This window comes from Apium graveolens, chromosome 6 (assembly GCF_009905375.1).
Source record: "Apium graveolens cultivar Ventura chromosome 6, ASM990537v1, whole genome shotgun sequence".
Taxonomy (NCBI): domain Eukaryota; kingdom Viridiplantae; phylum Streptophyta; class Magnoliopsida; order Apiales; family Apiaceae; genus Apium; species Apium graveolens.
The window spans coordinates 264,038,232-264,044,761 of NC_133652.1; positions in this window are offsets into that span (position 1 = coordinate 264,038,232).

Genomic DNA, 6,530 nt, shown 5'->3' on the forward strand with positions numbered 1-6,530 from the left:
TAGTTATTTCTTTTTAGTTAGAAAATTAATTCTAAGTAAAAATGGTTGCACTAGTCCTGACTAATAGCTTGTCCGGACTAGTGGTGGGTTTTTAGAAAATTAATTCTAACTACAAATGGTTGCTCTAGTCCTGACTAAATGCTTGTCCGAACTAGTGGTTGTTTTTTTTTACTTGGGAAATTAATTCTAAGTAAAAATGGTTGCTCCAGTCCTAACTAATAGCTTGTCCGGACTAGTTGTTGCTTTTTAGTTAGAAGATTAATTCTAAGTAAAAATGGTTGCACTAGTCCTGACTAATAGCTTGTTCGGACTAGTTGTTGCTTTTTAGTTAGAAAATTAATTCTAAGTAAAAATGGTTGCACTAGTCCTTACTAATAGCTTGTCCGGACTAGTGGTGGCTTTGATTAATGTAAAGAGGAAATGCTTTTCATTAATCATTCATACAAAATATAAGGAAAAACAAGTTGGTTGTTTGCCATATTGGCTACAAGATTTTGGTTGCTTTGTTTTTCTTTCCTACTAGTAGAATTTCCTTAGTCTTAGTCCATGCCAAGTATTTGGGACTTCTGAGCCATCCATGTTCAGGAGTTTGTAGGTTCCTGGCCTCAGGACTTCTTTGACCTTGTATGGTCCTTCCCATTTGGGCATTAGCTTTCCAGTGTTTGTGGGATCTGATGCTTCTATGTCTCGAAGGACTAAGTCTCTAACTTGGAAGTTTTTGACTCTAGACTTCTTACTGAAGTGCTCTCTTATTTTCTCCTTGTATTTTTTTATCCTTTCTACAGCTTGGTCCCAGACTTCATCAATTAGCTCCATGTTGGTTTTGAGTTCTTCATCATTTGCTTCTTCCTCAAAGTTTATTGCTCTGTGAGAAGGAGATCCCACTTTAATAGTAAGCATTGCTTCTGTGCCATAAGCTAGTTTGAATGGAGTTTCTCCTGTGCTTGTCCTGGGGCTTGTCCTGTAGGACCATAGTACGCTTGGTAGTTCTTCTGGCCATTTGCTCTTTCTTTCTTTGAGTCTCTTTTTAATACCCCGGAGTAGGATTCTGTTGATAACTTCTACTTGGCCGTTTCCTTGGGGATATGCTACTGATAACTTTTTGTGCTTGATCCCGCGCTCCTGAAGGTAGGACTCGAATTCTGATTCGATGAATTGGGGTCCATTGTCTGATACTAGTACTCATGGTATCCCGAACCTCATCAAAATGTTGTCCATAAACTTTATACAGTCTTGCTGATTGATTGTTCTCATTGCTTTCGCTTCAACCCATTTGGTCATGTAGTCAATTGAGACTAACAAGTACCTGAGATCTCCTTTGGCCCGGGGAAAAGGTCCCATAATGTCAATACCCCAGATAACAAAGGGGATAGGTGACAGGACTGAGGAGGGTAGGATTGGGCTGATCCGGGACACATTGCTGAAGAGTTGGCATTCTTTGCATTTTTTCATGAACTCTATTGTATCCAGATGAATAGTTGGCCAGTAGTAGCCTTGTTTTATGATATTATGAGCTAGGGCCTTTGCAGACATGTGATCTCCGCATATCCCTTCATGCACTAATTTGGATAGAATATTCACTTCTTCATTTTCTTCTCGACATATCTGAAGTACTTGATGGTTTGGTATTGAGGCTAAGTAACTTTGAACCAGTGCTTGGTTCTTCGCCAGAGTAGGGTCCTTTGCTATGTATTCTCCATTTGTTTGCTTGACCACTATCGAGGAGTCGCTGTAGATTTTTAAGTCCTGGACCCTCAGAGTCCTGGAGAGCTTTAATCCTGCAACCAACGCCTCATATTCTGCCTGATTGTTTGTTGCAGGGAAGCCGAAAGATATAGTTGTTTGAATCGTGAATCCTTCAAGACTTTTGAGTATGAGTCCGGCTCCCGACCTTTCGCTTGTTGAAGAACCATCTACTTTCAGGGTCCAGGCTCCCGGATTTGCTTCTTTATTTGTCTCTGGATCTGTGTTCATTGGTTCCGGTTCTTCTTCTGGGAAGTTGCATTCGATTATGAAATTCGCAAGTGCTTGAGCTTTAATTGCAGTCCTGGGAATGAAGCTTAAATTGAACTAGCTTAACTCCACAACCCAATTGACTAGTCTTCCCGAGACACCTGGCTTGTGAATTATCTTCCTTAGGGGTTGATTTGTCACCACTCTGATTTCTCTTCTTTGGAAGTTGTGCCTGATTTTTCTTGAAGTTGTGACCAATGCAAAGGCAAACTTCTCCAATCTTGGGTATCTTGTTTATGCGTCTTTGAGTACTTGCTTACATAGTAAACTGGTTGTTGTTTTCCATTCTCTTTCCTGATTAGGGCAGCTCCTATGGCTTGTGCTTCTGCTGACAAATATAAGTAGAGAGGCTCTCCTGGCTGAGCTTTAGTTAGGACTGTGGCTGAGAGAGGTAGGACTTGATTTCCTCAAATGCCTTTTGGCACTCCGGACTCCAGTTCACCTCTTTCTTGTTGCTTGCTCATTTGAGTAAATCAAAGAATGGTAAGCACCTTTCTGCTAGCTTTGAGACAAATCTCCTGAGTGCTGCTAGGGATCCTGCTAGCTTCTGCACATCTCTTTGGGTCTTAGGAGCCCTCATATCCTGGATTGCTTTAATTTTCTCCAGATTGGCTTCTATACCTCTGTTACTGATCATGAATCCTAGGAACTTGCCTGCTTCTACGCCGAAGGTACATTTCTCCGGGTTCAGTTTGAGTTGGTTCTTCCTTAGGTTGTCAAAGCACTCCTTCAGATCTTCTACATGTCCTGGTACAGTTGTTAATTTGGAAATCATATCGTCGACATAGCACTCCAAGTTCCTCCCAATCTAGGACTTGAATATCTTGTTCATGGCTCTGTGGTAAGTTGATCTTGCGCTTGTTAGTCCGAAGGGTAGCATCACATAAGCATAGACTGCTCTGTGAGTTATGAATGATGTCTTGGGTATGTCCTTTGGGTTCATTTTGATCTTGTATCCGGAGAAAGCGTCCATGAAAATTAGCATGATATGTCCAGAAGTGGAATCTATCAATTGATCAATATTGGGGAGAGGGTATGGGTCCTTCGGGCATGCATCGTTCAGATCAGTGTAGTCCATACACATTCTCCATTTGTCGTTGGACTTCTTCACCATAACAACATTAGCTAGCCACTCCGGATATTTGATTTCTTTGATGATTCCTGCTTTGAGTACTTTCTCCACTTCTTCGTCTATGGCCTTTTGTCTTTCTGGGGCAAAATTCCTTCTCTTCTGATTGACTGGTTTTCTGTTGAGGTTGACATCCAAGTTGTGCATTGCTATGGACTCATGTAGTCCTGGCATGTCTCTTGGGCTCAAGGAAAAAATATCTTTGTACTCCCGGAGCAGGGACACTAATCTTTCCTTGAAGGACTTTTCGAGTCCTGATCCAACTTTCACCTTTTTGTTTGGACTGCTTCCATCAACCTGGACTTCTTATGTTTCTACTGCGGCTTCGATTTTTGCTTGTTCTTTGTTTGAAACCATTTGATGAATTCGGGCTTCAGAGTTATTCTTTAAATAGGAGTTCACTTGTTCAAATTCTTTGGTTGCTTGCATGGTAGGACTGGCTTGGTCTAGGACCTGATTTGCCTTGTCCACTACCATGACTTGGTTGCTTGCCGGTCCTTCCGGACTTGTTATATTTGCTTCTTTCTCCGGACTTGATTCAATGAGTTGTACTTCTTTTGTTGCTTCTTCCCTTGTCCGGGGTCGGTGCTTCTTCATGCTTTGTTGCTTGTGAAGGACTGTTGCCTTCCTTTTGTTGTCCTGGTGGGTTTCTGCCATCACTAACCCTTGGGTGTAGCATGTTTCAGCAACTCCATAATCTCTTTTTATTTCCCCGACTCCTGTCGGGGTTGGGAACTTGATCTTGAAATGGAAGATTGAAGTTATTTCTTGCATCATGGTTAGAGCTGACCTTCCAATGATACTGTTGTATGCCGAAGGAGCGTTGATCACGTAAAACTTGATTACATGAGTCACTTGGTTAGGAGCAGTTCCAAAGATGACTGGCAGATATAAAGTTCCTTGAATCGGGACTAAGTTATGGCCAAACCCATAGAGTGGGTCCTCCCGGCACCCGTTTGAGCCGATGCTCCCTAACTGCATTCGATCCACTGTGTGCTTGAAGAGAATATTTACTGAGGAACCATTGTCTATGGGCATTCTTCTTACTTCATTATCAAAGATGTCCAAAGTGACAACTAAAGCTGCATTGTGATGAGGGTTGACTCCTTCGTAGTCCTTACTGCTGAAGGATATCACCAGGTCTGGGAGTGATTAGATTGAGAGCACTTTTTCGCCGAAGTCCAGGCTCCGAGGTGGGGAGTAGGAGCCTCCTAGGACTACATTGACTATATTCTTTCCTCTCTTCTGCGCTTCCCCCTGTTGTTGCTGTCCCGGACTAAGTACTTGTTCATATTTCCTTTCTTCACTTGGTCCTCGATGAAGTACTTGAGTGATAAGTAGTTCTCGGTCTTGTTGCTATAGGTCTCATGATAATCACACTGCCTATTGTAAGGCCTGCTCTCCGGAGGAGTTTGCATTGGTTTCGGGGGATAATAGAAAGTCTTGTCTTTCACCTCTTTCAAGATTTACTCCCGGATCATATTGAGAGGGGTCCAGTCCGGCTCCTGCTTCGGCTCCCGGGGTTGCATCGCGGGTCCTGGATCGTTCTTTGACTCCTGCTTAGGACCAAGTCTCTGGAAAACCGGAGTAGTTTGTCTTTATTGGCTTTGTTGGTTTTGCTTGAACTTCTTATCTTGATGGTAACCCCCTTTTGTTTGGTCATCAATATTTTTACTCCTGGACCCCCCATTTTGGGTCATCGTCATTGCCTGGAGCACATCTGTTTCCTTTATGAATCTGGCAGCCATGGAGTAAGTTGCTGCCAGACTTTGCGGCTCCTTATTGATTAGCTCCACGATATATCTCTCATTGTGCTCTGGGTCCAAGTTTCTCCTGAAAATGCTCAAAGCTTCCCTCTCATCCAAGCTCGAGACTTTGTTGATTGCTTCCTGGAACCGGCGCATATATGCAAAGAGGGACTCATTGTCATGCTGCCGGATTGTCTCCAGGTGATACATGTGTATTTCGTGTGTTTTGTTTGCCCGAAATCTCCGAAAGAAGAAGGCACGGAATTCCCTCCAACTACGGATTCCGCGGGAGGGGATCCTGCTGAACCATCTCTAGGCCCCTCCCTTAAGAGTTGAAGCAAAGAACCTTGATTTTGTTAGGTCATTGTAGTAATATATTTGCGCTATCTGCTCAAAGTAGTTCAGGTGCTCCTCCGGGTCTCCTAGACCATCAAAGGAGTCAAGGTTGTAATGCTTCAAGTCCTGCTACCGGGGAATGGCCTCTAAGGAGTGGCTAAAAGGAGTTAATATTTCTCCAAATTTTACTCTTAAGTCTTTGTCCATCTTTCTTTGCAACTCGTAGATCATGTCTTTTAGGTCCTTCTGCTTCTCTTTTTCTTCATCATCAGATATCAGCTCCGGAGTGGGATCCCTTCGGGTTCTCTTGGTCCTAAACTTAGCCAGTAGCTTTTCTTTTTCTAACTGCATCCTCTTCTGGATTTTTAGTTCTAGCTTTGCTTCTTCCTCTTTTCTGATTTGCTCCCGCATCTCTTCTAACCTTTTCTGCTTAGCAGCTTCTGCTTCCTTCTTATTACCTTAATCCTTTTTGTTTTTCTTTCCCTTAGCTCCAATTCGGTCAAACACAGATCTTTTAGATTGATGGGAGTCCCCGAACTCCTCCGGTTCCTCCCCAAGTTCAGCTTCTTCCTGGAGCCGGGTTTGCTCTTGCCTATAGAGCCTGATTGCTTCTGCCAGTTCATCACTTGTAAGGTTGGCCATGTGCTCTTCGGCCACCGGGACATTGGTGTACTTGTATTGGTTAAGCTCAATAAGGCTTCTGGCATCCCTGGTGTTCACAATTCTCTTCACTACGAGAGTGTGCAATGGCTGCTCCTGGAACGTTTCTCTCTCGGCTTCTGGATCAAGGGCCTGGGAGTGGTCCGGATCCTGGACCTGAGTACTAGCAGATGGTCTCCCAGAAGTATGCTTTCCTGGTCTTGCCATTTTTCAACAATTCCAACAACAGCTAACAATAATATGCTATGAAAAGCATCGATCTAAGGTTGCTTTCTGAAAATTGCAAAACTACCCAGAATAATAACAAACACCGACAAACAGCTTCCTGGGACTAGTTTGAGCAATCTCCTGGAACTACTCAACAAGGTGGTAGAACAAGTATAGCGGGGTTGTAAACACAAAGGTAATGTGCAAACTAAAGCAAAGTCGGGGTCCTAAAACAATCAAAACCAACAAGAGCACACACAAACATGGCTTAAATCAACGAAACGGGCTCACACAAACGTGGCCTAAAATAACGAGCACACACAAACGTGGCTTAAATAAACAATATTCATGTTTATGAAAGAGTTTGGTTGCTTGGGTTCTTACAGGTTAAAGAAATGGACTCTTTCAAGAGCTTGTTGATGAAGGTGAATCCAGGG